Source organism: Gracilinanus agilis, chromosome 2 (genome assembly GCF_016433145.1).
Source record: "Gracilinanus agilis isolate LMUSP501 chromosome 2, AgileGrace, whole genome shotgun sequence".
NCBI classification, from domain to species: domain Eukaryota; kingdom Metazoa; phylum Chordata; class Mammalia; order Didelphimorphia; family Didelphidae; genus Gracilinanus; species Gracilinanus agilis.
In genome coordinates, this window is record NC_058131.1 from 190613682 (window position 1) to 190625217 (window position 11536).

The following is an 11536-nucleotide window of genomic DNA, read 5'->3' on the forward strand; positions in this document are numbered from 1 at the left end:
CTTGTCTTAAATTAGAAAGAGATTTCAGGTGTTCTGTTTCTACTGTTTCTAATTTAAGTGGTTCAGGGGCTAAATTTTTTGTAAGAGATACAAGGGGCTTAGTGATTTCCCCATAGCAAGGGATCTACTGCTAATAGAATCCCATTGCTCTAAGAATCGCCCTTAATTGTTTTTTAGTGATAGGAAAGATTAATTTTTGGATACTTCTTTTTTCCCTTTTTTAAAACATTTATTAATATTCATTTTTTAGTAAAGTTAACATGGTTACATGATTCATGCTCCTACTTTCCCCTTCACCCTTCACCCTCCCCTGACCCCTGGCCAATGCGCATTTCCCCTTGTTTTAACATGTGTCATTGATCAAGACCTATTTCCAAATTGTTGATCATTGCATTGGTGTGGTAGTTTCGAATCAAAATCCCCAATCATATCTACCTCAACCCATATGTTCAAGCAGTTGCTTTTCTTCTATGTTTCCACTCCTGCTGTTCTTCCTATGAATGAGGGTAGCATTCTTTTCCATAAATCCCTAAGAATTTTACTGAATCATTGCATTGCTGCTAGTAGAGAAGTCCATTACCTTCTATTTTACCACAGTGTATTGGTCTCTGTGTACAATGTTCTTCTGGCTCTGCTCCTTTCACTCTCCATCAATTCCTGGAGGTCATTCCAATTCACATGGAATTCCTTCAGTTTATTATTCCTTTGAGCACAATAGTATTCCATCACCAGTATATACCACAATTTGTTCAGCCATTCCCCAACTGAAGGACATACCCTCCCTTTCCAGTTTTTTGCCACCACAAAAAGTGCAGCTATAAATATTTTTGTACAAGACTGTTTATCTATGATCTCTTTGGAGTACAAACCCAACAATGGTATGGCTGGATCAAAGGACAGGCATTCTTTTATAGCCCTTTGAGCATGATTCCAAATTGCCAGCCAGAATGGTTGGATCAGTTCACAACTCCACCAGCAATGCATTAATGTCCCAGTTTTGCCACATCCTCTCCAGCATTCATTACTCTCCCCTTCTTTCATTTTAGCCAATCTGCTATGTATGAGGTGATACCTCAGAGTTGTTTTGATTTGCATTTCTCAAATTATTAGAGATTTAGAACACTTTCTCATGTGCTTATTGATACTTTTGATTTCTTTATCTGAAAATTACATATTCATGTCTCTTGCCCATTGATCAATTGGGGAATGGCTTGATTTTTTATACAATTGGTTTAACTCCTTGTATACTTGAGTAATTAGACCCCTGTCAGAGTTTTTTGTTATAAAGATTTTTTCCCAATTTGTTGATTCCATTCTGATTTTTACTACATTGTTGTTTGTTTGTTCAAAAGCTTTTTAGTTTAATGTAATCAAAACCATTTATTTTACATTTTGTAATTTTCTCTAACTCTTGCTTGGTTTTAAAATCTTTCCTTTCCCAGAGATCTGACAAGTATACTATTCTGTGTTCACTTTATTTATAGTTTCCCTCTTTATATTCAAGTCATTTACCCATTCTGAATTTATCTTGGTAGGGTGTGAGATGTTGATCTAAACCGATTCTCTCCCATATTGTTTTCCAAATTTCTCAGTAGTTTTTGTCAAATAGTGGATTCATGTCCCAAAAGTTAGGCTCTTTGGGTTTATCATACACTGTCTTGCTGATGTCACTTACCCCAAGTCTATTCCACTGATCCTCCCTTCTGTCTCTTAGCCAGTACCATACCGTTTTGATGATTGCTGCTTTGTAGTACAGTTTAATATCTGGTACTGCTAGGCCCCCTTCATTCACATTGTTTTTTCATTATTTCCCTTGATATTCTTGATCTTTTGTTATTCCAAATGAACTTTGTTATAGTTTTTCCTAATTCAGTAAAAAAGTTTTTTTTGGTAGCTTGATAAGTATGGCGCTAAATAGGTAAATTAATTTGGGTAGAATGGTCATTTTTATTATGTTAGCTCGTCCTACCCATGAGCAATCAGTGTTTTCCCAATTGTTTAGATCTAGTTTTATTTCTTTGGAAAGTGTTTTGTAGTTGTTTTCGTATAATTACTGTGTTGGTTTGGTAGACAGATTCCTAAGTATTTTATAATGTCTAGAGTAATTTTAAATGGTGTTTCTCTTCCTACCTCTTGCTGCTCTAATGTGTTGGAAATATATAGAAATGCTGATGATTTATGTGCATTTATTTTGTATCCTGCAACTTTGCTGAAGTTGTTGATTATTTCTACAAGCTTCTTAGTTGATTCTCTAGGATTTTTTAAGTAGACCATCATATCATCTGCAAAGAGTGATAACTTAGTCTCCTCCTTGCCTATTTTGATACCTTCAATTTCTTTTTCTTCTCTGATTGCAACTGCTAGTGTTTCTAGTACTATGTTGAATAATAGAGGTGATAATGGGCATCCTTGTTTTACTCCTGATCTTATTGGGAAGGCTTCTAATTTATCCCCATTGCATATGATGTTTGTTGATGGTTTTAGGTATATACTGTTTATTATTTTTAGGAAAGGTCCTTCTATTCCTATACTTTTCAGTGTTTTCAATAGGAATGGATGCTGTATTTTGTCAAAGGCTTTTTCAGCATCTATTGAGATAATCGTGTGATTTTTGTTCGTTAGATTGTTAATATGGTCAATTATGTAGATGGTTTTCCTAATGTTGAAACATCCTTGCTTTCCTGGTATAAATCCCACCTGATCATGGTGGATGATCTTCTTAATTACTTGCTGGAGTCTCTTTGATAGTATTCTATTTAAGATTTTTGCATCTATATTCATTAGGGAAATTAGTCTATAGTTTTCTTTCTCTGTTTTTGATCTACCTAGCTTTGGAATCAGTACCATATTTGTGTCATGAAAGGAATTTGGTAGGACTCCTTCTTTGCTTATGATATCAAATAATTTGTATAGTATTGGGATTAGTTGCTCTTTGAAAGTCTGATAGAATTCAATTGTGAATCCGTCAGGCCCTGGCGATTTTTTCTTAGGGAGTTCTTTGATGGCTTGTTCAATTTCTTTTTCTGATATGGGATTATTTAGATATTCTATTTCTTCCGCTGTTAATCTAGGCAATTCGTATTTTTGTAAATATTCATCCATATCTCCTAGATTACTATATTTATCACCATATAATTGGGTAAAATAGTTTTTAATGATTGCCTTAATTTCCCCTTCATTAGAGGTGAGGTCTTCCTTTTCATGTTTGATACTTTCAATTTGGTTTCCATCTTTCCTTTTTTTTTTATTAAATTGACCAGTACTTTGTCTATTTTATCTGTTGTTTTTTTTTCAAAATACCAGGTTCTACTCTTATTTATTAAATCAATAGTTCTTTTACTTTTGATTTTATTAATTTCTCCCTTGATTTTTAGTATTTCTAATTTACTTTTCATCCAGGGATTTTTAATTTGCTAGCTTTCTAATTTTTTAAGTTGCATGCCCAATTCATTAATCTCTGCCCTCCCTAATTTGTTAATATATGCACTCAAGGATATAAATTTCCCCCTGAGTACTGCCTTGGCTGAATCCCACAGTGTTTGGTAGGATGTCTCATCATTGTCATTCTCTTCAATGAAATTGTTGATTGTTTCTATGATTTCTTCTTTGACTAGCTGGTTTTGGAGAATCATATTATTTAATTTCCAAATAGTTTTGGATTTGCCTGTCCATGTGCCCTTACTAATTATTAATTTTATTGCATTATGATCTGAGAAGGTTACATTTATTATTTCTGTTCTTTTGCATTTGTTTACAATGTTTCTATTCCCTATTACATGGTCAATCTTTGTGAATGTACCATGTGCAGCTGAAAAGAAGGTGTATTCCTTTCTGTCCCTATTTATTTTTCTCTACATATCTATTAAATCTAATTTTTCTAGGACTTTATTCACCTCTCTTATCTCTTTCTTATTTTTTTTTGATTTATCTAGATCTCCCACTAGTATGGTTTTACTATCTATTTCCTTCTTGAGCTCTGCCAATGGATAATATAGCTACTCTTTCCTCTCAGGGTTAATTGCACTGAGAGTAAAGTTTAAATATTACCTCTTAATGCTCTCTTCCTCTCCATCTTATAATAGTATTCATCCCTTCCCCTTCCCATGCCCTCTTTGTGTGTGATAAATTATCCTATTTTTCTCATTCATTCAAGTTTTTCTTGGTGTCCTCTACTATTCACCCCCCTCTTTCCCACCCCCCATATCATCTTAGACCATTTAGTATTCCAACCTCTCCCTATGTATAATTCTTCTGATTACTATAATAGTGAATACTATAATAGTGAATAAAATTCACTGCAGAGAATTATACATAACATTTCTTCACATAGGAATCCAAATAATTAGATCTTATTGAAGCCCCTAAAGAGGCAAATTTAAAAAAATATGACTTTTCTTTCTTTCTCCTCTGTTTCTTATTTACCTTTTTATGTTTCTCTTGATTTTCTATTTTATCAGTCTTTTGACTTTGTTTTATTTGTTCCTGCTGTCTTGAGAGATCATTAGCTTCTAATTGCTCAATTTTAGCCTTTAGGGACTGGTTTTTGATTATAAACGTGGTTAGATGCCACAGAGTAGGTGGCAATGCCTTAACCGTATGTGTGTTGTAAAGGCCACTAGGACCTCTTCCATCCTTATCAAGGGGAGTGCTAACCTTTTCTCCTTTGAAGACCGGAGTGAATCAAGGTTGCATGCTCTCGCCCCTCATCTTCTTGATGGTCATAGACTGGATCATGAGAAGAACTACCATGGACAGCAATGCGGGCATCCAATGGACTCATACCAAGCAGCTTGAGGACCTTGACTTTGCAGATGACATCTGTCTCCTTTCTCACAAGCAGCAGGATGCGCAATCCAAACTTACATGACTCTCTGAAGAAGCGGAGAAGACTGGTCTGAAGATCAACAAGAGGAAGACTGAGGTGATCACAGTCAACAGCAGACAGGACCTGCCAATCCAACTACAGGGAGAAAACATCAAGGAGACGGACCACTTCACCTATTTGGGTAGCATAGTCAGCAAGGACGGCGGGGCAGATGAGGACATCAGAAGCTGAATCAACAAAGCCAGACATGCATTTAACATCCTGAGGTCTGTCTGGACCTCCAGAGCACTGTCCCTCATCACTAAGCTCTGAATCTTCAACACCAAAGTAAAGGTTGTCCTCCTATATGGATCAGAAAGCTCAAGAGTGATGAGCGCTAACACCAACAAAATCCAAGACTTTGTTAACAGATGCCTATGTCACATCTTGAACATCAGGTGGCCTGAAAAGATCTCCAATACCAGACTCTGGGAAAGAACAATTCAGTATCCCATCAGTCAGGACGTAAAGAAACGTAAGTGGAGATGGATAGGACATATGCTACGAAAACCGGAGGACAACGTTGCCAGACAAGCACTGAGCTGGAACCCACCAGGGAGGAGGAAGTCAGAAGGCCAAAACAGACCTGGCGAAGATCTGCTGAAAACGAAACAAAGACCATCGGAATGACATGGGCCCAGCTGGGGGAAGTTGCCCAGAACAGAGTCCGTTGGCGTGAGATGGTTGCGGCCCTATGCTCCTCTGGGAGTCAACAGGAATAACTAACTAATAACTAACTTTTGATTATAATCTTTTGGTTTTCCTTTTCAATCTGGTCACTTCTGGTCTTCAGTTGACTTGCCTCACTTTCCAATTGTGAAATTCTGCCTTTTAAACTGTTATTTTCTTGCCAGATCTCTTCCATCTTTCTCATCATCTCAGATCTGAACTCTGCAATAGCTTGTAACCAGTTTTCATTATTTTGTGAAGGTTTGGATGTGATTATTTGTTCTCCTCTGCTGTTTGCTCTGCTGTCTGGACTTTCTCTGTGTAAAAGTTGTCCAGTGTTACAGATTTCTTCTTGATGATCTTTCTCTTTTCGGGTTCTTGTCTCTGTTTTGCCATTGTTAGCCCCGTGTCCTCTCAGGTTTTTCCTCACACCCAGAGTCTGTTTGCACTCTCTAGGTTCCTGAAGTATCAGATCTCGTTGTTCTCAGAGCCAAGCCTTCTGGTGCCCCCCTTGTTTGTTCCTCTGTCTGAGGCTGCTTTAAGAGTTTTAGGGAGCTGTTTCCACAGTCATGCACCCCTCTGCACTGGGTCCTCACTTAAGGTCCACTCCTGTGCTCAGGATCCGAGTCCGCTCCTACGCTCAGGATCCGAGTCCGCTCCTGCACTCAGGATCCAAGTCCGCTCCTGCGCTCAGGATCCGAATCTGCTTCTGTGCTCAGGATCAGTGGACCCAAAAGCTTGCGCTTGAGCCTGCTCTCAGGGTCTGTGTTCAGAGTCCGTGCATCCTTTAGCCTCTTGGCGTCTTAAGTCTTGCTGCTCTCAGGAACAGGCCCTGGTGACTCCAGGTAGCTGCCAAGGACTTAATGGGTGCCCCAAGTTTGCTCTAGCTCTTATGCACTGGCTTTGGCACTGTAGGTGGTTTGGGGTGGGGGAGGGGTTTGCTCAGCTCTCGTTTTAGTGAGGGCTGTTTCACCCCCTTATAGCATGGAAATGCCCCAATTCCACGTACCTTCAACACTGTGCCCTGTTGTGGGGTCCCTTTGTTCCTCTGGATTTGTTTTTATGTCTTCTTGAGGAATCCTATATGTTTCGGTTAGGAGAGGTTAAGCAGCTACTTTTTACTCAGCCTCCATCTTAATCAGGAAGTCCCTTTTTGGATACTTTCAGTATGTTTTGGAGAAATAAGATAAGACCCAGCAGTTAAAATGAAACCTAAATATTGGACCTTGAGGAGACACCACTGAACTTTGTCTTTGGAGACTTTGTGGCCTCTTTTATGTAGCTCCAAGATGCTTGCTATCCTCCTGACATGCTTCTGCACTTGGTGAATTCAAGAGCAAATCATCCATATATTGGGTTAAGTGACTGTTTTTTAATTTAATGGCATCTGTATCTATATTCAAGAATTGTGTAAATAATGTAGGGCTGTTCCCAAAACTTTGTGGCAATCCAGTCCAGGCCCACAGGAACCTATCCAAAGATAGGCCTAAAATCCTCATGTACAGGTATAGAAAAAAAAGCAGAGCATAAGTCTACAACATAAGTTACAACAGTGTGTAGCTCTGCTAGGAATAGAAGAAATAATGGTATTTATGTTTGAAACTATGGGGTGCCTCTTTATTACGTGATTATTCAGAGCCACAAATCCTGGACAAATAGATACAAATGCTTGCCATTGGGTGCCAGTTTTGTTTTTTCTTAAGAGGCAGGATGGGCGTATTGTATTCTGATTTGCAAGGAATAATGATACCCTGGTCAATCAGGGAATTTGTTACTGGGGTAATACCTTCAATTGCCTCCTTCGAGAGAGGGTACTGAGGAATGGAAGGAGGTGGGCTAGATTTTCTTTAAATTTGGACAGGGACAGCCAATTTAAATAGACCAACATCAGAAGATGATGTGGCCCAGAGAGACTTAGGAATATCAGTGGGGATTTGAAAAGTAAGAGGTTCCTATACATCTGAAAGGAGGACTGGTAGCAAAGTTAAGGTTTCCTCTTCTAAATCTAATGAGATAGAGCCATTAAGCAAGCAATTTATTGTGGCTTTAAGCTTATCTAATAAATCTCTCCATAGAAGATTATAGGGGAGCCAGGCATTAAGAGGTAAGAATGCTCCACTGACAAGGGTCCTATAGATATCATCCTAGGGATATGCTTTGGAACCTTTTAGGGTGTCCCCAATATGCCCACTACATTGATTGAGCTAATGGAATTGCAAGCCGAATCTGGTGTGGTACTCAATACAGACCTGGAAGCTCCAGTGTCCAAAAGGCAATCATAATAGGTGTCATTGTTATGTAGGGCTCATCAGTATGGGGGAGGCACTGGAGGGCAGTAAGATATCAATCAAGGTCTGGAAAATCAAAGGTTGTTGTATCTTCTGATTCCCATGCCCCAACGCCACCCCTGCATACCTTTATAATTTTTTGGTAGTTCCTTGGGCTCCTCCCAAGGGGCATTGGTGCCCTGAGTAGTTGTGGATGAGCTCCACTTAAAAGATATTGTTGTAGGGTCATTTGTTGTGGGGTCATCTGCCATTCCTATATTTGCAATTACTATAGTTATTTTTCTGATAGTTCTTATTCCTGAAATTGTTTCTATAGTTGCTGTTCCTAAAATTATTGTAGTTGTTATTATTATTATTCCTAATTGCCTGGAATAGATTTCTATAATTCATCATTACATGGCCCTTCTTCTCACAGAAGTGGCAGGTCAAGGATTGATAATTAGATTCTCAGAGAGGGGCAAGTGGTATTGGTGTAGTATCATGTCCTATTTCCTGTTTATCTATTTTATCAGGCAAAGATTTCTGGTCCTTTTGTTTTGTTTCCAATAAATCATTAGTTTCTACTATTTTCTCTGGGTGTCCTTTTGAGTCATACATAGTGGTTCTCCTTAATTCTTCCAAATCCATCTTGGGCCATTTGGGGCAATGTATTTTAAAAGTCTTGGACCATCCTCCAAGAATTATTAATGCATTGACACCATATTTGTCTGATATCTTTTTTGATAGAAAGATGTAGGTCTAGGTACCTACCTCCCAGCTCAATGAGCCTATCCATAAATTGGAAGGTGTGTAAGGTGTAAGGTGGTCAAATTTTGTCCAAACATCTGGTCATTCAGTGCATTCTCACATTGCTATGAGAATGGTGTTTCTAGCATTGTTTAATTGTAAATATTCTCTGGGAACATTATAGTCCCATTGAGGATCTTGGGGTGGCCAGTGTGCAGCATTGTACCCTTGGGCTTTATTTACATGAGAGATGAGTTTATTTCTCTCACATTCCATCAGAAAAGACTCAAGTAATTTTTCAATGTCCTTATAAGAAGGATCATATTGGAAGAAGTCATTTCTTTCATTACAGCAATGGATTCTTCCTCAAAACCTGGCATATGTCTTTTGAATTCTTTAATATCCTGGGGTGTGAAAGGAGTATGATGTCTTAAGTTTATCACATCCCCATATCGTCCTATTGTGGGCACTTCCCTTAAGGGGAAAAAGCCATCATAAAATCAGAATCAGTCTGTGATTTTTTTTTTGGAGTCGTTTGCCTGCTAACCAAGGTCTTCTTTTGAATCATTTGAGGCTGTGAGGGTAGGAACCGGTATGGTCTGCACTGGGGTTGGTCATGCCCTGTGAGAAGGGACAGGAGAGGATGTGTTTTGGGAGAAGACGGGGTGTCAAGAGAAGGAGCAAGGGATGGAGGGTTGGCCAGGAGATATTCAACACCAGAGATGAGTTTTGTCACATCTGTCTCCTTTTCTATTTCAAGAGAAATAGAATTTTCTTCTCTGAGTAGTCTAGAACAGGTTCACAAAATTTTGAATTAGATATTTGAATTGTATCCTCTTTTCCCACTGGATCAGGTATAGAGTATTTGAAACTTGCTAATTTGAGTTGTACTGCTGCTTGGGTTTTTGCTTGTATTTTGTGATTTGAAGATTTTGCATCTTCATATTGAAAATTAAGAAAAGAAGATTCCCTAGCAGCATCAGGAAAAGGAGGCATTCGGAAGCCTTAAAGGTTTCCAATTTGGCAAAAGCCAAAAGTCTTTCCTGTATAGAAGCAATCATATTGAGCTGCTTCTATTGATTTATTTATTTAGTTGGTCAGTCTCAATTATTTATTTATTTGTCTGCTTGGTTTTATTTATATATTTATGGTTTCTGTTTGTTTATTTATCTATTTAGTCAGTCTCAGCTGCCAAAATTACTTATTTATTTGCTATTGATGCTGCCCTCCAGTAGTAGAAAGGTAGCACTGCAACTTAGCAGAAAAAAGGGGGGGAAATGCTGAATACTCAGTGCTGGTCTCTAGTGGCAGAAATATAGCACTGCAGCTCAGCAGGAAAGGTGAAAAAATACTCTGAGTGGTCAGTGCTGTCCTCTAGTGGCCAAGATGCAGTGCCAAAATTACTAGTTGGGGTTGGGGTTGGAAAGGGAATTGTGGTTAAGGGGATGGAGTTAAGGCACTGTGGGGTTCTGGGAACCAAAATGGAGGAAGGGGGTGGAGCTGAAGCACTCCAAAGCACTCTGGGTTTCCTTCCTGCAAAGGTAAGTATGATTTGGGGGCTTTTGTTTTTTCTTTTCTTTTCCCCTGTGCAGGTAGTTAGAGCTAGGAACAGGCAGGGAATTTTAGAATTAGGCTGGGGTGGGTGAAAGTGAGACAGGGACTGGGTTTTTCCTGGACCCCTTTGAAGTCAGACATCCTACTGGGTTTATTTTTCAAGCAGGGGTAAGGAGGGTTAGTTAACCTCCTGGGATGAGTGAGGGGAATTAAGATTTGGAACCCCTTCTGAGTCAGAGGAGCCTGGCAGGGGTTTAGTAGGGGAAGGGATCCCCACTGGGCTGGGTTTTAGAAGTTTGTTTTTTAACTTACTTGAGGGAGTAAGGCAGGCAGGCAGGTTCAAGTCCCAGTGGAGGTTGCCAGATTGTGATGTGGGTCAGAAATAGGATGAGGATGGATGGGAGGAAGGGGGAAAGAAAGGTAGGGAAGCCAGTGGTAGGGAAGTAAGGTATCTGGACCCCAGCCCTGGTGGGGAAATTGACCCAAGCTCTTTGGAGCTCAACAAAAACCAAGCTAGATGATAGGGATGTTTATAAACTGGGTTTATTTAGGTTAGGAAAAGGAAAGCTAGGGAAATTGGGCTCTCCAGAAGTGCTCTTCCATCCTGGGGGGAAAACTCTCTTGGTTAGAAAGAAGCTTCCATTTGTTGGAGAAAAATGTGCTTCTACCCACTGGGGGAAAAAGGTACCTCCACTAGTCAGGGGAAAAGTTGGGAAAACCCACACTCTCCCTTTCTCTTATACCAGTGGTTCCCAAACTCTTTTGGCCTACCATCCCCTTTCCAGAAAAAAATATTACTTAGAGCCCACTGGAAATTATGAAACTATTTATTGAACTCAGAATAGAATGTAATACAAAAAAAAAGTGTGGCCATCACCGCCCTCCTGGATCGCTGCAGCACCCACCAGGTGGTGGTGGCGCCCACTTTGGGAATCACTGTCTTATACCTTCCTCAGACACCTCCTACAAAGGGAGTAGGAAGTGTCTGAGGAAGTTAGGGTAGAGCATCCTGGGAGAGGTACTCTCCCAGGGTTAGTGCATTTTAAAATACACATAGCCCATACTAATGTTATGAGGAAGAGATAAGTTAAGTAGGAAAATGAAAGGACAGATGCATGAGACCAGCAGGGAAAGATTCTGGAATGCTGGAAGGAAGGGTTAAACTGAAATTCAGGGACTGTTAGTCTGGGTCTCTCTGTATGTGCACCTGGAGAGGGTAACTGGCAAGTCCTGAAGAGTTTGATCCTGTCGGTGTTGCTTTCCTGATTTGCAATGTGTCCTTAAAGAAAAATCCTGTGATCCTGTCACTATCTTTTATCAACATCTAGCCGTCTTCTTTGTTTGGATCTAGTTTTAATTGTTTGGAAACTGTTTTGTAGTTGTATTCATATAATTCCTATGTTTGTTTTGGTAGATAGATTTCTAAGTATTTTAT

The 11536-nt window shown here is 39.3% G+C and overlaps 1 non-coding gene across 1 annotated transcript; it reads right to left on the minus strand.

Annotated features, from left to right (window-relative positions):
• Positions 1-4547: 4547 nt before the first annotated feature.
• Positions 4548-4671, minus strand: LOC123238531. Its single transcript, XR_006505690.1, has one exon. It is a non-coding gene; the product is annotated as a U6atac minor spliceosomal RNA (small nuclear RNA).
• Positions 4672-11536: the final 6865 nt, after the last annotated feature.